Below are 24,391 nucleotides of genomic sequence, written 5' to 3'. Positions count from 1 at the left end.
GCAAAGAGGTTGACCTTTGTGGTTCCCCATTTCTGAGTTATTAGGGTGAAGGTACTTCTGTTGAGTTGCCATTCATGTGGGTCCAGAAGATTTCTGCTTAATTGGTCTGCCAGAGAGTTGAGAGAGCCTGGTAGGAATTCTGCTAACAGGTGTAGTGGCATGGCAGAGGCTGTGTGCCAAAGGGTCATGGCCAGCCTGCATAGAGGGTAGGATTGAGTCACTCCCTGCTTGTTGAGGTACCACATCACAGTGGTGTTGTCTGTTTTGATCAGGAGAGTCCCGGGAGAGAGAAGGCGCTTGAAAGCTATCAAGGCGTGCTGCACAGCTATCATCTCTTTTTGATTGATGTGCAGAGGGATTTGCTGTGGGCTCCATTGGCCCTGAATGCACCTGCTGTCCCGGTGTGCACCCCAAGCATAGTCTGATGCATCTGTGGTGAGGGTCTGGGAGGTGGGGGGGTGGGGAGAAAGGCAGTCCCTTGTTGAGGGAGCATGCTGTTGCCCACCAAAGAAAATCTTTTCTGAGGCAAGGAATTATAGGTAGAAGAGTTTCTAGGTCGTGAGAGTGCTGACACCAAAGGCTCTTTAGGTACCACTGAAGTTTCCTCATATGCTGTCTGGCATATGGAATGAGTAGTATGCAAGATGCCATGAACCCCAGAGCTTGCAGTTAGCTGGGGCCTGGTGGTTAGTAGGTTGTCAGGAAATTTTGTTTCTCTTGTGTAAGATACGCCATCTGGGATGCTGTGTCCAGACTTGCTCCCAGGAGGATTATCCTTTGGGTAGGCACCTGCTTGGATTTCTTTTCATTGACTGTGCACCCTAGAGAGGTTAGGAGGGTGTTTACAAAGGCTAGGTGCTGGAGCAGCTTTTCCTGGCTGTCTGTCTGAATAAGGCAGTCATGTAAGTATGGGTAAATCTGAATATTTCTTTGTCTCCAAAAGGCAATGGCCGGAGCCAGACATTTCATGAAAACTCTGGGAGCAGTAGATAAGCCAAAGGGAAGCGCAGGGAACTGAAAGTATTGAGATCCTGCCCTGAAGCAGAGATATTTCCTGCATGATTCCCTGATAGGAATGTGGAGGTAGGCATCTTTTAGATCTAGGGTGGCTAGCCAAGCGTCCTTGGAGAGCATGGGTAGCAGCTGCTGGAAGGTGAGCATTTTGAATTTTGGGATCACCAGGAAAAGTGTTTAGAATGGATAGATCGAAAATGGGGCACCAGGTGTCCTCTTTTATGGGTACCATAAATAGTCTGGAGTTGAAACCTTGGCCTATCTGTTCTGCAGGAACATGCCCTACTGCCCTCATAGAGAGCAGTGAAAGGATTTGCTTTTGAGCCTCTGCCCATGGATTTGGTGATAGATCTGGGAACCCTTGTGGGGTTGGAAGGGTATGGAAGGAAAATTTGTATCCCTGAGAGACAATGTTCAGAACCTAGTGGTCCTTGGTAATGGTGGCCCAGGTGCTTGAGTGAAAGCAGAGTTTTCCTCCTAGGGGTAAGTGAAGGTGGGCAGAGGAAGGGGGTGGAGGAGGTGAGTCACTGTGAGTTCTTACCATAAGGGGGTGGCTTAGAACTCTCTGGTTTTTGAAGTGGAGGTAGTCCACTGCTTAGATCTCTGCATTCTCTGTGGCTGCTGTCTGGGGGCTCTGCTTCCATGGGGCCTCAGGTGGGCCGGTTTACTGGGAGCGGGAAAGGACCAGTGTTTGGAGGGACAATGCCTGCTGAACCTAGGGGGCTGGACCTGCAAGAAATGCTTAACTGTTTGCATAGATTTTGCTTTTTCTTCCATATTTTTTAAGACCTCTTCTGCCTTAGTGCCAAATAAGTTATCTTTGTGCAAGGGGGCATCCAACTATTTAGATTTGACATGGTCTGGCAGGGGCTGTTCCTTAAGCCATGCATGCCTTCTAAAGACAGATCCAGTGACTGCTGCCCTGCAAGAAGCTTCTAGGATGTCAAAACCAGAGTGCAAGGTGTGTTTAGTTACTTGACTTGCAGAATGCATTAACTCTTGTAAATCTTTAGATTCTGCCCAAGCAGTAAAGGAAGACATTTTTTGTTTACGGTGTTCCAAGGTATGTTGCTGAAATTTCAGCATATGGAACTGACAATTTAGTGCCCTGATAGCACGAGTAGCTGAAGTGTATACTTTTTTACCCCATCTGTCCAATGCCTAGGAATCTCTGTCTGAGAGGGTGGGGTTCTTAGCAGAGGTTGCTTTAATCCCTGATGGCCCTTCAGAAATGACCTCAGGGTCAGTTGTAGGATTGTTAAAAAGATATTTGTGTGAATCAGGGACTCTGTAGTACCTGTCTGATTTTCGGGGAGCTGGAAGAAGGGTGTCAGGAGTCAAACTGGATTCAAGGAAAACATCCTCCACAACATCCAGGACTGGGGGGATGGCCAAGGGTCTGTGTTGTGGAAGGTCTAGGAATTCCCAGAGTCTCTTTTTAGACTGAGGGTAGTCCTGACTCTCCCACTGGAAATGCTCCCTTAAAGTATGCAGGGTTTCCTCTAAGGAAAAACTCCTCTGGGGAGAGGCTGAAGGAATCGAATCCTCTGCGTCAGAATCCTCATAAGTGTAGAGGGACTGCATGTCTTCATATTCAGACGCATCAGATTCATCTGACTCTTGTTCAGACAAAACTACAGGGGACATATCTCTTTTCCTTTTGGGGGGGGTAGCTTGGCTTCCTCTAATCAGCATGATAAGGTCTTCTGCCATTTTAAGCATTTCAGACTGAGGCAAGGTAGCAGGCGCCTGAGAGTGGGCCATTGTTTTTTTTGGGTGTGGTTTGTACCCTGGGCCTAAGAAACTCTGTCGTTTTTGAAAGAACGGTAGTCACAAAAGAAGACGTCAGTTTGCGTCGCGATTCGGTAGTGTGAAGGACTTCCTCGGAAGCTGGTGCCTGCTCAGCGGCTCCGAACCCATCCAAGGTAGAGAGGATCAACAGAAGCAGGCATCAGGAGCTGCGAAAGCACCTCACTGATTACCGGAGAACTGACAACTAGCTTAACAGAAGCGTAATTGGTAGGTTTGGACCTGTGTGGTCTGTCTCTGTCTTTATCTTTACATTTTTTAGGAAGATCTGCTGTCGGATGGCTTACCGAAGCCATATCAAAATTCGAGGACTGTGAGCGAAAATATCTGGCTACAATAAGGGCCAGACGATAGATAGTTCTGGCATTGAACAAAGCACAGAAGCGACAACAGGGGACGTCATGGTCTGGGCCTAAACAAGTGACGCAGTAAGAGTGGAAGTCTCGGTGTGGTATTTGCTTTCCACAGGTGATACAATTATTAACTTTTTCTGACATTGGTTAGTGCAAGAAAAAAGGATCCCCAATGGGGTACTTAGCTTTAGAAGACTTCAACTTCAATTCTGGTAGATGAAAACTCAGGTAGCAACTGACCGGCACACATGCAAACTGCTTCGGGCTCCATGGCAAGAAAGACTGATGTAATGGCGTTGGCTGCCTTACTTTATACTACTGACAACCTGACGTCAGTCCTCAAGCGACAGCAACCGACACAGAAATACTAAGTCTCTGGTATTCGGGCCGGCCGAGGGCTACCCTGGCTGGGAAAACCCAAATGTGATGACTGCAACAGTGAAACACGAAGAACATCAGTCTATGCTGTTGACCTAGCAGCGTCAATTGATTCTTTGATTGTACTGATAGGTTTATCCATGGTGTCACTTGACTGTATTTTCTGCAGTTTTCTTTTTTAAGCTGAACAGAGATTATTTAGCTTACATCTTTTAATTTTCATATTCCCGAAAGCAAGGTTATCGATGCAATATTATTGCTGCTGGTGTCTTAATTTGGACTGCTAGGTTTTGGCATAAACTATTTTAATGATGATACTTTTTTGATATTCTTGTCATCTATTTATGGCTGCATAAGTGCCTGTTTTATTGCTTTGTTTTGAATTAGTAGGTAGGTAGGTGTTATTCTAATTCTGGGTGGGTGCAATATGTTGGATTGATGTACTCATGATTACTGAATTCCAATGTGATTGGTTGACCTATACTTTTAAATACTATTTGAAAATGTTTATGACAATGGTCTGAAGAAGCAGGGGGGGACTCTGAAAAAGCACTAGCATTCATATTTTAATAATTTATTTTTGTGTGTGTGTTTGTAAAGGGTGTTACAGCTGTGTTTGAAAGGAGTTTCCATTTTCTTTTAGACTTGGTCGTTATTTTTTTACTCCAACCTTAACTGTGTGGTCCACGTTCTTTGTGCTATTATCTTAACGTCCCCTACAAATCGTTAGTTCCTTCCCTAGTAATACTCCTCCCTCCCACATACAGATGCCCATGAAACCCAGGACCCAAATGGTTTGGGGTGCTCAGCTAGTTTTTAATGGCCAAAGTGGTCATTAGTCTAGTAACATCCTATGAACCTAAGCAGTGTGCCAACTATTGGTGCTCAAATCGTTTAGAAACCTAGAGATGAGAATAGCACCTAGCCACATGCTAGTGGGATACCTAGGAATGGATAAGGCTAAAATAAACATACTAGCACTATTTCACTAGCCAAATATAATGAAAGAAATTAAGAACATGTTTACTGCATGCTACAAGTACAGGAATACAGACTTTGATCCAGGCTTTAAAAATCATTAAATTCCAATGCCTGTCAATGAGCTGTCATTTGAACACACTGCGATGGACAAACCCCCCTTCTGTCAGTTTAACACAAAAAGCTGATTTCAATATTTTGTGGTCAATTTAGACTATGCAACTACATATACTGAAGCCATTCTATTACATAAAGCTAATGCTAAGTCTACAGCCATGGAGCTACTCTGAATTTTTCAGGGTATCCCAAACAAATAGTGCCTTCCAAACCAAATCTTGGAGGTAAATCCCCTTCCTGCAGTTGGGGAACTAACTCAAAAACACTGCCAGTGTAAAATCTCATGGCTTACAGGAAAAACAAGCAGTGTCCCCCCATTGAAGAATCGCATTCTCCAAAAGAATAACAACACAGGCAACAACACAGATGGAACATTATGGTAAGACATAACTTCTTTATCTGATGTTGTTAATCTTCTTTCCATTCAACAATGATGGGACAGAATCCCAAGCTACCATGAGGTCTATGGGCGGCCCTTATGGAAGAACATTCCTGAGTACCACTGAGCCGAAGGCAGCTCTTCCTCTGGAGACCGGGTCCAATTTGTAATGACTGATGAAAGTATGAGGCTTAGCCCAAGTAGCTGCTGCACAGATGTCATCCATGGAAGCCCTGGAATAGAAAGCTACAGATGTTGCCATATAGCTAGTGGAATGAGCTTTAACTTTTGTATAGGTTCATTATTGAGGGAATAGATGAAACATATGCAGTCCCTTAGCCATTTTAATAAAGTAACCTTGGAAACAGCCTCTCCCATTCTGGGCCCAGAACAGGAGATGAAAAGCTGTTCAGATTTATGGATAGGTTTGGTCCTGTCTAGATAAAATCTCAATTGTCTATGTATGTCTAACGAGTAAAGGCAGTACTCTCCTCTACTGGTAAAATTCAGAAAGAACACCGGTAGGTCAATGGTCGGGTTCACGGAAAATTCAGAAACAACTTTGGGGAGAAAGGTTGGATTCATCCGAAGTGATACTTTACCTTTATAAAAGACCAGATAGGGCCTCTTGATACACAATGCCTGCAGCTCCGAGACTCTTCTGGCAGATGTGATGGCTACCAAGAACAAGGATTTCCAGGACAAAAACTTTAGGTCACACTGCGCAGCAGGTTCAAAAGGCTTCCGAGACAAAGACTGAAGGACTAGAGTGAGGTTCCATGGTTCCACGGGCTGTCTAACAGGGGGCCCGATATGAGAAGTCCCCTTGAGGAAAGTCTTGCAAATGCATGGACAGATAAGAGGGGTGCCCATCTATACCATTGTGGTAATTGCCACTAGCTGTTCTCATACGGTAGAGGCAGAGGTCCATTATTAAAAAACCTAGCCAAGTATTGAAGCACTGCAGTAACTGGAGCCGAATACGGGTCTAGCATGTTATCCTTGGACCAGATGGTGAATCTTTTCCATTTATCCCGGTATAGTCTTCTGGTGGATGGTTTATGAGAGGCCAGAATGATGTCTCAGGCGAGGAGAGATTAGCTTGCCTGGCTACTAGTGGAAGTGGAGAAACCATGCGGTCAGCTTGAGAATGGACAGATTTGGGTGACTCAACCCTTGGGGGTGAGTAATCAGATTTGGTAGAGGGTCCAGATTCCACTGCGGGTCTTGTCGAGGCCAGACTGGGGCTATGAGGATCATCTTGAATCTCAACCGAACAGCTTTCTTTAGAAATTGTGGGATCAGAGGGATGGGGGGATAAGCGTAAAGAAATCCCTTGGGCCAATTGTGGATCAGAGCATCCCTCGGTGACTCTCCTTCTGGGGGAAGTAGGGCAAAATACCTGCTGCACTTGGTGTTTGATGGGGAGGCAAAAATATCGCAGCAGGGCTGGCACCAGTGACTGAAGATTGCTGACACCACCTCGGGGGAATAGGGATCACTAGTGAGGCATGAGGATGCATCTGGTCAGCTTGTCTCCAATCACGTTGGAGCTCCGCGGGATATGCGTTGCTATTAGAAAGCGGTTGGAAGCTATCGCCCACTGCCAAATTATCATGACTTCTCCACATAAGAGATAGGACTTGGTTCCTCCTTGCTTGTTGATATATCAGACCACTGACATATTGTCTGATTGAAATGCAATTGTCCTGGAAGGGAGAGCCGAATGGAAGGCCTGCAATGCTAACAGCACAGCTCTCACTTCTAGAACACTGATATGCAGGTGGGCCTCTGAGGCGGACCATGTGCCTTGGACAGTCTTTCCCTGGAAATTGCCCCCCCACCCCCCACCCAATCAGGGAAGCATCCGTGGTCACAATGGCTGTGGGCTGAGGAGATTGAAATGGATTACTTCAAAGTTCTACATCTGGCCTCAAACACCAAAGCAAGTCCTGTTTGTAAGAGTTGGTTATTCGAATCTGGTAACTGAGGAGGTGATAGTTTGGGCACCACTGACACAGAAGGAGACAGTGCAGAATCCGCATGTGTAGCTTTGCTAGAGGCACTATTGGGATTGACGCTGCCATAGAACCTAGGGCCTGAAGAACTTCCTTTGCAGAAACTATTGTATGTGAGAGTATCACCTGGATTTGAAGCCTCAATTGATGTAGTTTGTGAATTGTGAGTGATACCAGACAGGACTGAATACTGAACACTGCTCCAATTAACTCTATTTGTTGTGTAGTGACAAGGTTTGACTTCTCCCAATGTATCGTTATTCCCAATAATTTTGCCAGAGAGAAAGTATAATGTAGTGCTGTTACCAGAATATGCTTGGTGGGGGCGGTAAGGAGACAGTTGTCCTGATATGGAAACACACGGAATCCTTTTAGTCTCAAGTGAGCTGTTACCACTGTTATGCATTTCGTGAACACTCTGGGGGCTGTAGACAGACCAAACGGCAAGGCACAGAATTCATAATGACTGGCTCTTAGCCAGAAGCAAAGCAGACTCCTGGAGCATTTGTCCATCTTGATGTGGTAATACACATCCCTGAGATCTATAGAGCACATCCAATTGCCTTCTCTTAAAAAGGGGAGAATGGACTGAACCGCGACCATCCGGAATTTGGTTTGGATGACAGATCTGTTTAAGCTGCTGAGATCCAAAATGGGTCTCCAGTCCCCTGTCTTTTTTGTCACCAAAAATAATTTTGAGTAAAATCTGGATCCGCGCTGGTCTGGTGGGACTGGTTGGATGACTCTTTTTTGAGACAGCTTTAAAATCTCTGAAGAAGCTTCTTCCCTTTGACTGGGTGGAACATTGGGAAGTTTTCTTGGAAAATTTAGCTGACAAGAAAGGGGAATGGTGTAACCTCTGGTGATAATGCTCTGCACCCAACAATCAGTGGTGATGGATTGCCAGGCAGCTTGGTGCAGAGAGAAATGACCCCCAACTGTTTCCAGAGGTAAGCAATTGGGCTGCTCCTCAGGAATGCTGATAAGGCTATCCAGAAAAGGAATCCCTGAAGCGCTGATTACGAGGGCCCCCTTTGCCTCTACAGGGGCATCTTCTGAAATTGTTACCCCCTCTGTCTCTGGGAGTATCATCACCACGTGTGGCATGGAAGGGACCCAGAGATTTCTTATGACTCATCTTTCCACTCCTCTGATTTCTGGAGAATGTACGTTGAGGGGTGGAAAACTGTAGGCCTATGGCAGACAGGGTCTTTCCATCTTGCTCACACCTGGCTAGCGTGTCCTTCACTTTGAAGCAAAAAAGGGACAAAGCTTTGATGGGAGCATTCAGAAAGGAAGACCTGAAGGGGTCTGCGAGGTCACAAATGCACATCCAGGCATGACGCCTCATAACAATGCCTGAACCTGCTGCTCTAGCCTCCCCTTCGGTTGCATGTGACAGCAACCTCATGGACGAGTTTGATATTGATTCCAGGGTTGCAAGTTGTGAGGCCACTTTGTCCTTGACCTCGTCAGGCAACTGTCCTGAGAGCGTCCCCAGAAAGTTCGGAGATCAAGTCCCTCTAGAGCCTCGTAAAATGCGCCAAATAATTCAGGGACTATATGGCAAAGATCCCGGATGCAAAAACACTTCCCAAGTGTGTCCACCATCCGGGACTCCTTGTTGGGTGGGTGGACAGTGAGACTTTCCTCAGCCAAGTCCTTTTTTGTGGCTGCCACCACCATAGCATCAACTGGTAACCCTTTGGACCAGTGCGGGTTCTCCTCGGGAGGGGAAAGAATTTTGTCTGGTCTCTGGGGGATCAGCTCAATGGAATCAGGGTTATTCCATGCAACTGCACAATGAGCTGGATGAGTTCGTTGGCAGGCGGGGTCACCCAAGAGGTAGAAGGCCGGGCGTGAAAAGCCTGCAGGAACATGGACTCCTCAGACGAAGGTTTGGAGTGCTTACAGTCACCTCTCTGCTTTAACATTTCCAGGAAGTCTCCGAAGGAGACATCATCAGGAGGTGACCGTGGGGATCCTTCACCATCATCGTAATCCATGTATTCCGTTAAGGACTCCTCGGGTAAGTTCATGTGCTTCCACTTGCACGTCTTCTTTCAAGGGGGCTCCTCAGTGGGGGACTCTGAAGAGGACTCAGAAGAGCGGGTACCCTGAACAGGAGTGTCCTGCAGCTTCTCTGCCTGGTATCCTGGGGAGGTGGTCTGTGACAGCTGTAGCTCAGTGGGTGAAAACCGGGGTTCTGATATCAAAAGACTGCTGCCAGAAACAAGAGCTCTCTCCATTGCGCGAAAGGCAGGCCCGCCCGAAGAGGGATGGGAGCCCAGAACGGAGAAAGACAACCTTGGGACTGGGGTCAAACCCTGCTCTGACGAACCTGCCCCCACGGAAGGAGCCTCAAAAGCAGGATTGGCACGGATGCAGCTATCGGCACCGACGATGGAACTGAGGAGAAAGGCGGCTCTGTACCCCGGGCCGACGCGCCCATCCCCCAATCCCCAGATTGAGGAAGGACCGGTTCAGCGGTAACCAAAGGGACAAACTTGGAGCCGGAGTGAGATGCACCATAGGCGCTGAGGTGGTGGGTTCCAAGAAAGATGTTGGAGCAGAAGGCTTAGGAACCGAGATGGTCGAAGGAGGAGTGTAAGATGGAGTTCGTGAATAAGGCAACCCAAGTCCTGCAGGTGGATGGGTCTTAGAAAGTGAGGGAATCCCCCTGGCTAACAACAGCTAGTCTACAAGACGCACCACATCGTGTTTAGAAAGGTTCCGGGTGGATCTAGTGGATACTCCAGACAGGGAGTCAGGACGTTCGATGAAGGGGTTATACGTTTGGCCCAGAAATGCATCTATGGAGGGGGAGTATCAGGTCCGTGGTGCAAGGTCTGCCAGGACTGAAGTCTCTAGTTTTGAGACTGGAAGTAAAGGGGTCAAATCCAGTGATGTCGGTACAATGCTCAGTGCTGAAGTGGCGCTCAGAGCTGAAACGGTTGGTTCCAAAATGGAAACTAATGACACAGTTGAAGGTGTGCCCTGAGCCTTAGTGGCCACAGGTGCCAAAGTCGAAATAGGCATAGTAACATCTATGATCGGTGTACCCTTCTTATCAGACATCTTGATGGAGAAAAAAAAACACCACAGGCCAACTGCATAATCCAACTATAATCAAAGTCAACTCCGTACAAAAAAAGTCACAAATATAACAATAGACTGATATGATAGGGGAAAAAAAGGAAACACCTGAATAAAAGACAGCTAATAGGTTAAATGATACCAACTATGGTACTGAAGAGATACCACAAGGGCAAGTGAGGAAGGCTGTACCAACAATGGTACTTGAAAGTGTGCCAATGGTAACTATGGGAACAGAGGAAAAAACAAGGTCAGACAGAAGAAAAGACACTAGAAAAACTAATTGCTTAATAAAATATGAAGATATCCAAAATTTTTCAGACAAGTATCAAAAAAGTTTCACTTAGCTGAGAGCTCAGCTGAAACGTGGTTTTACAGTTACGCGGCAAACGAGATCTGAGTTAAAAGGGAGAAGAGCATTCTGGGTAGAGACTTAGCTCAAGAGTTTTTCTGGCTGGCGTGAGCTTGGTAAAAAGGTCAACTCGGTTCTGAGGGCTTGGAACAGAACCCATCAGTGAGGAATGGAAAGAAGATTAACATCAGATAGGTAGTTAAAAATGAAAGCAGGGCTCAAAAAACTGCTTCTTGTCTGAACACATCTCTTTATTCATAAATAATAATTTACAGGTAGATCAACACTGCTCAGATAATGTGTTAAAAGCTTGTAAAACCACTGTTCAGAGAGGGGCCATACTTCAAGATAAGGTTCCGACTCAGCCAAGCTCCTTGTGGTCCTGCAGAGCGGTGCTAGCAGCAGAGAGACGAAAATGAGTGACTGCTACCTGATTATTTCTTTGCTACTTTTACATTAGCGACTGCATTTTCTCATCTAAAAGCGAGTTTGTGACTGCTGTAATACCTTAATAAGCTTGTTATTGCATTTGTTTGCTTACCTGCACTTTTAAGTCATTGTTTGATTTAACTGTTAAGGCTGCCCACTCAAGTGCACTAGCCTGTGCAAAGCATTTACTGTGTTTTTCTGCCTCTGATACTGTCCTAAAAAAAGAAAAAAAAACAAAAAATATATCTTTGTTTTCCCGCCTTTACTGTGCTAGAATAGTCCTGAATTCAGGTTTTACTGTATTCCGGACTTCAGTACAAGTTCCTATGTTGCCCATATCCTTACTTGGATAGGAAGAAGCTTCTCTGTTCACCAGTGAGAGTGGGGAGCTTTGAGCAGCCTATCTGTCCCTGGAGGAGTGGTCTCAGCCCAGTAACTAGTTGTTTATTGGCCATTTTGGGCCATTTCCTAGCTCTTTCAAGTCCCCTGCTTTAAAACCCGCTTTGGCGCAGTTTTTGCGCTTGTTCCGACTCAGCCAAGCTCCTCGTGGTCCTGCAGAGTGGTGCTAGCAGCAGAGAGATGAAAAAGAGTGACTACTAACTAATTAAGTATTTCTTTGCTACCTTTACATTAGCAACTGCATTTTCTCGCCTAAAAGCGAGTTTGTGACTGCTGTAATACCTTAATAAGCTTGTTATTGCATTTTTTGCTTACCTGCACTTTAAAGTCATTGTTTGTTGTTTGATTTAACTGTTAAGGCTGCCCACTCAAGTGCGCTAGCCTGTGCAAAGCATTTACTGTGTTTTTCTGCCTCTGATACTGTCCTAAAAAAAAGAAAAAACAAAAAACAAAAAAATATATCTTTGTTTTCCAGCCTTTACTGTGCTAGAATAGTCCTGAATTCAGGTTGTGCTGTATTCCGGACTTCAGTACAAGTTCCTGTGTTGCCCTTATCCTTACTTGGATAGGAGGAAGCTTCTCTGTTCACCAGTGAGAGTGGGGAGCTTTGAACAGCCTATCTGTCCCTGGAGGAGTGGTCTCAGCCCAGTAACTAGTTGTTTATTGGCCGTTTTGGGCAATTTCCTAGCTCTTTCAAGTCCCCTGCTTTAAAACCCGTTTTAGTGCGATTTTGTTGCTTAAACGGGTTTAAACTATTTCCGGCTCCACAAAGTTTGCTCTTCACTTTTTCCCTTACAACTGCTCTAAATCTCAAAATAAGCACTCTATTTTCTTTCTAAAAGCCCGGCATTTGCTCATATAAGTAATCTTACAGGTAAACACTAATAAACTTAAGCACTACACCTTCTTATACTCCTTTTAAGTACTTGCTCCCTATTGGTCCTTTCTGATCAGTCAATAAGTAGTTCCCTATACTTTTCAGGCATGTCCAAAGGCCAGTTTTGGGTTTACTCCCCAGTCCAGCTGGTGAATCTGGGAATCTTGAGGCAATGTTACAACTGCCTTATGTACACAGACCACCCTCTCCTCCTCCCAACAAGCTCAAACATATGTGAGAGATGCAACTATATAGCCAAACTGGAGGCTGAGCTCTCTCAACCCAGTACTGGCACAGCCGGTCAGGAGGAAAAGGTAACCATACACACCGCAAATCCAGTCTCACATAGACCCATCGCATCAGCAAACCAAACACAAACACACAAAAACATACTCAGAGGTTCTAAACAAAAATATGCCTAAGCAGCAGAGACTTCCAAAGCAAACATCCAAGCAACTCCCACCATGCAACAATACCCATGTAACACATAACTCACAAAGTCAGTGTGCCACACAGTCACAGCCCTTAAAGCTAAACAACACACCGAATACACTTGTAATAGGCGACTCTATTGTCAGACACACTGACGTCCCACTCACCAGACTGAATAAGAAGAAGGTCACTGTAACCTGCCTGTCGGGTGCTAGGATCCGCCACATAACACATGCACTCAGGTCACTCTAAAGCAAGTACAAATATGACTCCGTCATTGTCCATGCTGGTGTGAATGACCTGAGACGTACCTCCCTAGACTACATGAAAAGAGACATAGAGGAGCTCTCTGATCATGTAGCCCAGGCCGGTATGACCCTGACCTTGAGTAGCATCTTGCCCTCACCAAAAATGATGCCACAGTATAAAGACAAAATGATCAATTTTAACAATTGGCTAAAGTACTAGTGTCATTCAAAGGGGATCCAGTGTCTGTCAGTCTGGGATGACATGCTCGACAAGCCACATTGCTTCGCGAGGGATGGCTTGCACCTGTCGCCCCTGGGTTTTCGAATACTGGCAAAGGCTCTTGCCTCCCCCATAGTGCCTTTTTTAGGCAAGGCTCAAAAGACAAACCCACCTCCATAGACAACACAAAGAAAAAACTAAGGGTAATGCTGCTCAACGCCAGAAGTCTAAACCTCAAGATGCACGCACTTGAGACTCTCCTCAGTATGGAGAATATCGATATCTGCGCTGTAACAGAAACCTGGTTCAAGGCTCCCGAAAGCACCCCAGCACTACCAGGTTATACTTCATACCATGCTTTTCGGCCACAAAACTCGGACCGAACCACAAAAGGAGGGGGGGGGTATCCATATACATCAAAGATACCCACACCTCCAGGTTAGTGGCACTGCAGGAAGCATCGGAGACCATCCATGTGAAACTAACAGTGTGAAAAACTGCCTTTCAGTTTGTAGCCTGCTACAGACCACCCTCCCAAACACAGGCACCCCACTCAGCTTTCCTGAGAACAATGGAAAATATGAAGGTCTCTCCAAACACCATTATATTGGGTGACTTCAACTACCCAAACATTGATTGGGAAAACTACTCAAGCTCAAACACCCTCGCCCAACGGTTCCTAGAATTTATAAACTCAAATGCTATGGAACAACTGGTCACCACTCCCACAAGAGGGGAAAACATATTGGACCTGGTCATCACCAACATGGGGTCTCTATGTTCCACACCAGAGGTATACCCCTCATTGGTAAGATCAGACCATAAATTAATCTTGCTGGACATCCATATTCCGTCCCCACCCCAGCCAAGGAAACCACGGTGAAGAACTTCTCAAAAGCAAACTTCACACTTTTCAAAACCGAGGTGGAATCTTTCAAAGGCCCCAGGCCAGTGGAAACTACGACCCAAAATGCAGAATCCTTTACAAAAGCATTCTATGGACACCAACAGAAATGCATGGAGCATGCTATCCCAAATAAAACCAAGACTCACTCCTCCAAAGGCAGAAGACCTGTCTGGTGGACCCTGGCCATAAATAAGCTATATAAGATAAGGAGGAAGCTACTACATGATACAGCAAAATCCCAAAAAGGGAAGGCGTCTCTGATCAGTACTAGCAAGAAACTACGATCCCTTATAAAATCATCTAAGGCAAGCTTCAAAAGAAAAATTGCACAAGACACTAAGGATAATCACAGGGCCTTCTTTAGTTATGTCAGGAACCTGGGAGGCAACTCCCAGATATGCTCTGAGTTAGTGCAAAATGACAAAAAAATACACTGAACCCACAGTAATTGCCAACATCCTGGCAGAAAAGTTCAGTGCAAACTTCTCCCCCCTTCCCTTCCAAAAGAGCAAATGTATATCCCAATAGAATGTAGCCTCCCTGTGATCACAGATGCACAGGTGAGAGCTTCCCTCTCCAAAGCAAAAAACACAGCATCAATGGGACCAGACGGTGTCCCGGGCTGTGTCTTACATGAGCTCCAAGAAGAACTAAACCCACACTTAAAGACACTGTTCAATCTCAGCCTTACTACAGGATTTGTACCCAAGGAATGGCGTAAAGCAACAGTGGTCCCGCTCCACAAAGATGGTGCCACAATGGACCCCAGAATCTATCACCCTATAAGCCTGACCAGCCTGGTCTGCAAGGCTATGGAGTGTATCATCATGGAAATCATAAAACAAGGACATTGAGAACCTCCAGACACTGGATCCTACCCAGTTCGGCTTTGTTAAGGGCAGATCTTGCCTCTTGAACCTGGTCAACTTCTTTGAAACTGTTACCAAAGCCATAGATGAAGGGAAGGTAGTCCACACAGCCTACCTGGACCTCGCAAAAGCCTTCGACACAATACCCCACTTGGGCATCATAAATAAGCTCACCAGCTTAAATATTAACCCCTATGTCACAAGATGGGTTGCAAACTGGCTCAGGGATAGAACCCACATGGTCAGAATTGCAGGAGCCATGTCAGACTCTAAACCAGTTACAAGTGGCGTCCCACAAGGCTCAGTCCTGGGACCCTCTTGTTCGGTATATATTTCTCCGAGGTACAGGCTAACATGGGTGGACTATGGCTGACAAAGTTCGCAGATGACAGCAAACTGGGTGCCATATTCGACTCTCCGGCTGACACGAGCATCCTCCAAAAGGGTCTCAAAGAGATGGATAACTGGTGCCAGAGCCATGGCCTAATGTTAAATGCCAAAAAGTGCATTGTCATCCCCTTTGGGATAAACAAAGTGCCCACAAATTACCACATAGGTGGTAATCCATTAAGTACGGAAGAAGTAATTAGGGACCTGGGGACCCAAGTAGATAGTAATCTCTTCTTTGACAATCACGTTGCCAAAGTAGTTAGAAAGATCTTCTATATAGCCCACCTTATCATGAAAGGGTTTGCATCTAGATCAAGAGAGGTCATTGTGCCCCTCTACTCATCACTTATCAGGCTCATAATTGAATACAATGCCCCATTTGGGATGTACCTTACCAGACACCTGCAGCAACTGGAAAGACCCCAAAAGTACCTCACCAAGAGGATCAAGGGACTCAAACAGATGCTCTATGCACTTCAGCTAAAGAAACTCCAGCTCTACTCAGTTGCGTACAGCCTACTCAGAGGCGATCTGTGTCTGACGTATAAAGCCATGTCCAACCCAGAATTAATGGACATGCTCCACCTCAAGAAATCCAAATCCCCAGAGCTACACGCTCCAGGGACTTGAACCTCAGCACAGAAATAAAAAGGACATGCTGGAGGGACAGATTCATATCCCAAAGGCTCCCCTCACTCTGGAACAAAATCCCAATCAGAGCCCCTCACTGACCCTATTCAAGAGAAATCTTGACGAGTGGATGGGAGACCATAAGTTTACCCCTGGGATCTCTTCTGTGTCCTTGCTAGACAGAGGTACAGTAAACTAACCTTAATATGGCTACCTTCTGTGACCTACTATACAGAGGCACAGTCAACTAATCTAAAAGGGTGGCGAAAGCCAAACACACTCTGGCTAGGCTTATAAGTGCCCTAGGGCAGGTAGCCTAGTATCAACCTATGAACCTATAATTCTGGCCTTAGAGGTAGTGCCATCAGTGGGGGATGGATCACCACTGGGAGCGCAGATTAGAATGCTGCCTTGCCAAACAAGTTTTACCTGTTTCCAAAGACTTAACAGCTACATTTCAATTGCATCTATTGAAAGATAATAAATCTCAAAAAATCTTAAACATAAGTAGAGCAAAGTGTGGTTGAAAAGTGAAATCAAGTCAGTTTAAAAAAATGTTGCCTTAATTTATCACCTTTTACATTACAGTTACTTTTCTTTATTATAAAACAAATCTAAGTATTGCCTGGGTACATGTGCCTCCTTCCATGTAATTACATTCCTAGCTTAAACCATTATAAACTGATAAAACAAAAAGGAATAAAAATTGCTAGGTATGCCAACCTATCAATAAATACAAAGATAGAAAGTGAATCTCAATTTTCTGGAGCCAGTTCTGCAGCACTCTCGTGTACCTTCCTTACTCAGAACCACCTGCGGGGTTAGGTCTATATTCGTGGACTGATTCCTATTAGCTGACAGTTCCAGTGTTAGATGTGTTCATCTAAAGTGGATTACACATGACTAAAAATATGGGGTTGATTCAGGCCTTGTGGGCTACATGGAGCTTGCTTGGTAGTTACTTAACCAAATAAGAGATGTTTAGCCTGTTGGGGTTACATTTTTAACCTTTTTTCTTTCTTCCTTTTTTTTTTTTTTTATTAATTATTTATTTTTTTTTTAATCAAAACTAATATATACATACATATATATGTGTGTGTGTGTGTGTGTGTGTGTGTGTGTGTATATATATGCTTCTGTGTGGAGTCTGCATGTCCTCCCTGTGGTCGAGTGGCATTCGAAAGACATGAGTAGAATGGGTGTGCCTTCGTTGAAGGTTGGGCGTCAAGCTGGCACCTCGGCACCCGTAAAACATCTACTGCCAATCATTAGCGGACCAGAGTTCCACTGTGGTGACCCCTAACCGGGAAAAGCCAAAAGAAAAACAAATATGCACTGTACGAACACGTACACAAATGCATGGATCTTACCATACCCAGAAGCCAATCTGGTAGTCCCCTGCCATAAACAAACTCTACAACAGAAGGAAGAAACTCATGCGGAATAAGGTGAAGTCCCAAGACTGGAAAAACTCACTTATCAGCCTCAACAAAAAGTTGAGATCCCTCATCAAATCCTCTAAAGCTAGCTATTAATACAGAATTGCAGCAGATAGTAAAGACAACCACAAGGCCTTCTACAGTTATGTAAAGAATCTCCACGGCAATACCCAGATTTGCTCTGAGCTACTGCACAATGGTACCCTCCTATACTGAGCCAACAGATATTGCCAATATACTCGTCGGCAGATTCAGTGCCAACTTTACCCTTCTCCCCCGCCAAAGGACAAAGCACAATACCAGTAGACTGCCAGGCACCCAGTACTACTGCTGCACAGGTTAAAACAGCACTATCCAAGGCCAAAAATACAGCTTCTATGGGACCTGACAATATCCCTGGCTGTGTTCTACATGAACTACAGAGTGAACTGGCACCACACCTGTGTGCCCTATTCAGTCACAGCCTGAGCTTGGGCTTTGTCCCTACGGAATGGCGGACTGCTACAGTCATACCTCTCAACAAAGGAGGAGTGACTACACACACTGGGAACTATCACTCCATTTTCCTGACAAGTCTGATATGCAAAGCTACGGAGCACATCTTCGTGCACCTAATAAACAAGGATATAAGGAATCTCCAAACTCTGGATCCCACACAGTTTGGTTTTGCGAAGGGTAGATCCTGCCTGCTCAACATGGTCGACTTCTTCAAGTCAGTCACCAGAGCTGTGGATGAGGGCAAGGTGGTTCATACAGCCTATCTTGATCTGGCCTAGGCCTTTGATACCACTCCCCACTCAGGAATCATAGAAAAACTCACTAAGCTAGGCATCAACCCATATATCACTAGGTGGGTTGCAAACTGGCTCACAGATAGAACCCACAGTGTGAAAGTAGCTGACTCCAAACTCAGACTGCCCACCAGTCACAAATGGAGTCCCACAGGGTTTGATCTTGAGTCTTCTCCTGTTTGGTATCTACTTCTGTTTGGTATCTACTTCTCTGAAGTCCAGGCCAACACGAAGGGACTCTGGCTGACAAAGTTCGCAGACGATTGCAAGTTGAGAGCTATTATTAACTCCCCAAGTGATGTTGACATCCTGCAGAAAGGCCTCACTGAGACCAATGATTGGTGTCAGAACCATGGCCTTGAGCTCAATGCCAAAAAAAAAGGTGTCGTCATCCCCTTTGGGAAAAACTTGGTTCCCATGAATTACCACATCGCTGGCAGTCCACTGAACACAGAAGGCGTTATAAAAGAGATCTGAGAACACAGGTTGACAGCAACCTCTCTTTTGACCACCACATTGCCACTGTGGTCAGAAAGTCATTCTATGTGGCACACCTTATTACTAACGGTTTTGCATCCAGGAAGAAAGAGGTCATTGTCTCCCTCTACTCTTCCCTCATTGGTCAATCGAGTACAATACCCCATTTGACATGTAACTCACTAGACACCTGCAACAACTGGAGAGGCTGCAAAAGTACCTCAAAAAGATGATCCTAGACCTTAAACAGTTGTCCTATATGGACAGACTCAAAAAATTCCAACTATTCTCGGTCTCATATCGCCTACTTAGAGGCAATATCTGCTTGACTTACAAAGCCATGTCTGACCCAGCTCTGTTAGAAATGCTACATCTAAAGAAATCTCAATCCCTCCACACCACACATTCCAGAGACCTCAACCTCATTACCACAATCAACAGAACATGCTGGAGGGACAGGTTATTAACCCAGAGACTGCCCATGCTATGGAACAGACTTCCCATACATGTCAAACAGCACCTCATTGGCCCTCTTCAAGAGAAATCTTGATGTGTGGATGGGAAATAGAAAATTCACCCCGGGGATCACTCCAGTGGCTTTACTTGACAAGAGGTACTGGGAACTAATGTCGGGTCGCACAATGCCAGGGTAATCCTATGGGCTAGGCTTGTAAAGGCTCCAGGGCCATTAGCCTAGTACACACTTATGAACCTATGAACCAGATGGAGTCATGAGCTAAAATCTAAAAAAGGCAAAATGATAGAGGAGATAGAATGAGATTGTACAGAGATTGTACAGAGAAGTGGTTAATGTGGATTTAAGGTATTAGCAAGTTGTGGGAAGTGTAGATTTGGCAAAAGTTCAGTGCCACCTTGCTCATTCAACTGCTTCTGCAACTCTTGCATCACTATACTCACCACGACAATCTACTTCTTGTATGTACTGTATACTTATGTTTTTGACATGTGCATTGATTTGATGTATTGTATTGATATATGTACTGATGTATCGTCAGTCTATTAATGTATTGCATTGATATGTGTATCTATGTATTGACTGACATATTGTACATTTCACTGTGGAGCTTGTAAGGAAAGCCTTCTACATGGCCCATCTCATATGTAAGGGTATCTCATACAGGGACAAAGAGGTCATAACATCCATGTATTTTTCCCCTTATAAGGCCCATTACTGAGTGCAATGCACCTTTTGGCATGTACCTCTCAAAGCACATGCAGCAGCTGGAGAAACACAGAGGTTCCTCACCAGGAGCTCAAACATCTACCATACACAGACAGGCTAAAAGCCCTATCCCTCTACTCAGTTTCATACAGAGTCCTCAGAGGTGACCTCTGTCTGGCACAGAACGCAATCATGGACCCCACCTTGATGAGACTGCTGCATATCTGCAAGTCAAGCTCCACACGAGTAACCCACATGTATGGCCTCTTCCTGGTCTGTGACATCAACAGGACTTGTTGGCAGGACAGATTTGTGTCCCACAGACTCCCCCATCTATGGAATAGACTCCCTCTCCACAGCAAGCAGAGTACCTCCTTACCACTTCTTAAGCGCAACCTGGATAACTGGATGGGAAAAGTACAGTTTTGTACCTACCATAAATGTAGATGTTCGAAGATCCACATTGCTGCAGTCATAACCTGTGGGTAGTCCGCTGTCCTCGGTCGGCCCGAATACCAAAGTGTTAGGCTGGCGTCGGTCATGGCGCTCAGATTTGACGTCAATACGCCGTAGTACTAAAGCGCATGACCGACGCCATATCCTCAGTCTTTCTTGCCCCAGATGTCAGAAGGCCTTAAAAAGAAAGGCCATAGCCAAAAATGGAAAAACACCCAATCACCTATGTAGAAACAAAATTTACACCACAACCCACACAAACACCCCAAACTACAGAGGGGAAGGAGGGAGGGTAAATTGGACTGCAGCAATGTGGATCTTTGAACATCTACATTTATGGTAGGTACAAAACTGTACTATGTTCTTCATCTCACATTGCTGCAGTCATAACCTGTGGGTAGAATCCCAAAGCAAAGGTAAAGGGAGGTTGGCAAAATCATAAAGCATTGGGAGCTGCTAATAAGCCCTGTAAAACTGCAGTGGCAAACCCAGCCCTAGATTTGGAATAAAGAGGGAGATGGTAATGTTTAGAAAAAGTGTGCACTGAACTCCAAGTAGCTGCCTCCAAAATATCCTTAGTAGCTACTCCCCTTAAAAAAGCAGTAGAAGTGGCAGTCGCCCTAGTGGAATGAGGTCTGATTCCAGCCGGAACCTCCTTACCATGATGAGAATAACAAAAAGCAATACAATGGCCAATCCATTTAGAAATAGTTTGTTTTGAAACAGGTTTCCCCTGAGAACCCAAAGCAAAAGAAATAAACAACTGTTGAGACTGCCTGAACCCTTTGGTTCTGCTCAAATAATAACGTAACTGCCTGTGAATATCCAAAGAGTGCAAAATTTTTTCCCCTTTATTTTGGGGATCAGCATAAAATGTAGGCAAATGAATAGATTGGTTTAATGCCACATTAGAAACAACCTTAGGCATAAAAGTAGGGTTAGTACGCAGGGAGACCCTATACCCTATCCTTATGAAAAATCAAGAAGGGCTCAACTGCCATGAGAGCCTGTAATTCAGATACCCTTCTAGCAGACGTAATGGCCAACAAAAAGGCAGTCTTCCAAGACAAAAACTTCAACTCCGTAGCAGCTGCAGGTTCAAAAGGAGGTAAAGTGAGCTTTTCCAACACAAAATTGAGATCCCAGGAAGGAGTAGGAGCTCTACGTGGGGGTCTTATGTTCTTTGCCCCTCTAAGAAACTGCTTAAACAAAGTGTGAGAGAATAAAGGTGGGTCACAGTCATAGTGAGCAGAAATGGCTGCAGCATGAACTTTTACAGAGGAGAAAGACAATCCCTTGTCTAATAATTCTGTAAGATACTGAAGTGAAACACTCAAATTAGGCACAGAGACATCAAAGCTCTTTGTTTTGCTCCAAAGAAAAAATCTCCTCCATTTATCAGCATAAACTTTCCTGGTACTAGGCCGTCTGGCCTCCAAAATGACATTCAAAACTTGTTGAGGAAGCTGCGACCCCCCAGGGTCTAAAACAGAATATGCCAAGCTGTCAGATGCAGGGACTGAATCCTGACATTGCGGAAATGATTGCTTGCCTGGGACAAAAGGTGTGGAACTGCTGGCAAAGGCCAAGGAGGCTCCCGTACTAAACTCCTCAGCAGAGGGTACCAGTGCTGACGTGGCCAATCTGGAGCTATTAGAATCATGCAAGGCTTGTCCTGTCTGACCTTCAAGAGCACCTTGGGAAGAAGAGGCAGAGGAGGAAAGGCATAGACGTGCAGGTTGTTCCAACTGAATGATAAAGCATCCACTTTCCAAGCTGTTGGGTAAAACAGCTTTGTGCAAAACTTTGGCAGTTGGAAATTTAGTGGAGAAGCGAACAGATCTATGTCTGGAGTTCCCCAAGCCACCGTCAACTGTTGAAATACATGAGGATCCAATTTCCACTCGTGGGGATCCACCATCTGTCTGCTCAAAACATCTGCTAAGGAGTTCTGTGCTCCCGGCAGAAACCTTGCCTGAAGAGTGAGGTGCAAACTGAGAGCAGTCTCCCACAAAATCATAGCTTGCCTGCAAAGAGGGTACGAATGGGTTCCCCCTTGCTTGTTGATGTACCACATGACTGTTGTGTTGTCTGTTTGAATCAACATCTGTCATGGTTGAAGTAGATCCTTGAAAGCCATCAGGGCAAATTGGACTGCTAACATCTCCTTCATGTTGATATGCAAATGTTGAAGTCTGGGAGGCCACGTGTCTTGAACCCATTTCCCATTGAAGTGTGCTCCCCAAGCCATGTCTGAGGCATCTGTCGTTAAGATCTGACTCGCCTCTGGTCGGGTCACAGAGAGTCCCTTGTTTAGGTGACATTCCTGAGCCCACCACAAGAATTCCCTTTGGATGCAAGGTATTATCTGAATGACAGTGTCCAAATCGTGGCAGTGTTGAGTCCATACGCTTTTGAGATACCATTGTAGCTTCCTCATATGCAGTTTGGCATTGGGAAGCACCAGAATACAAGATGCCATGAACCCCAAGGCCTGAAGAACTGTCCTTGCAGTCAGCCTGGACCGTAGAGATAATTGTTGGAAGTAAAGGGCAAGATTTCTTTGTTTGTCCGGGGTCAAAAACGCCATCTGAGAGGCTGTATTCAGTCTCACACCCAGAAAGCACATGTCCTGAGAGGGTACTAGACTGGACTTTGTTTCGTTCACAGAATACCCTAGGCACCTTAACACTGTCATAACATACTGAAGATGGTGAAGTAACTTGACTTTGTCTTGAGCAAGAATCAGGCAGTCGTCCAAATAAGGATAAATTTGTATTCCCCTTAGTCTTAAGAAGGCTATCACCGGAGCCAGGACTTTTGTGAACACCCTGGGCGCAGTAGATGAGCCAAAGGGCAATGCAGAGAATTGATAATGAAAAGTGCCAGCCAGCGCAGGAACCTCCTGCAGCTGGGCCTGATAGGAATGTGAAGATAAGCCTCTTTGAGATCCAGAGTTACCATCCAGTGATCTTTGCCTAGCAGAGGCAGAAGCTGTTGCAAAGTTAACATCTTGAATTTGGGAATGTCCAGGTATGTGTTGAGAATAGACAAATCCAGAATTGGCCTCCAAGTGTTTCCTTTCTTTGGTACCAGAAACAGGCGAGAATAAAATCCTAGGCCCACTTCTGACGGAGGGACCCCCTGGATAGCCCCCATTTCTAAAAGTAAAGAAATCTGCTTGTGAGCCTCCAACTTTTGCTGAGGAGGAACGTCTGGCATGCCTTTGAAAGGAGGCAAGGTGTGAAAATAAAACTTGTAGCCTCGGTCTATAATGTCCAACACCCATTTGTCCTGGGTGACTAAAAGCCAATTTTGCCTGAAAAGTGCCAACTTTCCTCCCAGAGGAGCTGCCAGACAGGAGGGATCTGGCAGCTGGAGATACAGGTCATTGGGTCTGTTTACGAAAAGGCTGACCTCTGCCCTCACCTGAAGATTGTGCAGGGGAACTCCAAGTTCTAGGCCTGAAAGAACCCTGAGCATGAGCTCTGCCCCTACCACGTCTAGATCTGCCCCTAGACTGTAAATCAGAAGAAGGATAAGCCCATCCCTTAGCAGGCCAATTTCTGCTAAACTTAGGGGGCTGCACCTGTAAAAAATCCTTAACTGTCTGCATGGACTTAGCTTTGTCTTCCATTTTCTTCAAAACTGACTCCACAGGAGAACCAAACAGAACTTCAGATTGAAGGGGAGCATCCAAAATTCGAGCTTTAACATGCTCTGACAAGTTCTGATCCTTAAGCCAGGCGTGCCTACGAATAACCGATCCAGTGGCAGCCACCCTGGAAGAAGCCTGAAGAGCATCAAAACCACACTGCAAAGAATGCTTACCCACCTGATCAGAGGCATGAACTAAATCTTGCAATTCCTTACACTCTATGCCCTCTGCCAAAGCATCTACCTTAGATTTTAACTGACTTAGGAGAAAATTCTGGTACTTCAGCATATGAAACTGGCAATTCAAGGCCCTCATCGCTAGAGTGGAAGAGGTATACACTTTTTTACCCCACCTATCCAAAGCTCTAGAATCTTTATCCAGAGGAACTGGATTCTTTACAACAGAAGCCCTGACACCCTTAGGTCCCTGGCTAATAGTTTCCGGGTCAGCTCTTGGGCTCTTATACAAATATTTATGAGCCTCTGGCACTCT

The 24,391-nt window shown here is 45.4% G+C and overlaps 1 protein-coding gene across 2 annotated transcripts in view; it reads right to left on the bottom strand.

The window, feature by feature from the left end:
- SIRT2 (sirtuin 2) overlaps window positions 1-24,391 on the bottom strand; it is a 1,239,326-nt gene that overhangs the window by 794,003 nt on the left and 420,932 nt on the right. The window lies entirely within an intron of this gene.

Source organism: Protopterus annectens, chromosome 1.part0 (genome assembly GCF_019279795.1).
Source record: "Protopterus annectens isolate FY-2018-M chromosome 1.part0, PAN1.0, whole genome shotgun sequence".
Classification (NCBI taxonomy): domain Eukaryota; kingdom Metazoa; phylum Chordata; order Ceratodontiformes; family Protopteridae; genus Protopterus; species Protopterus annectens.
This window is presented reverse-complemented; position numbering and strand designations above follow the sequence as displayed.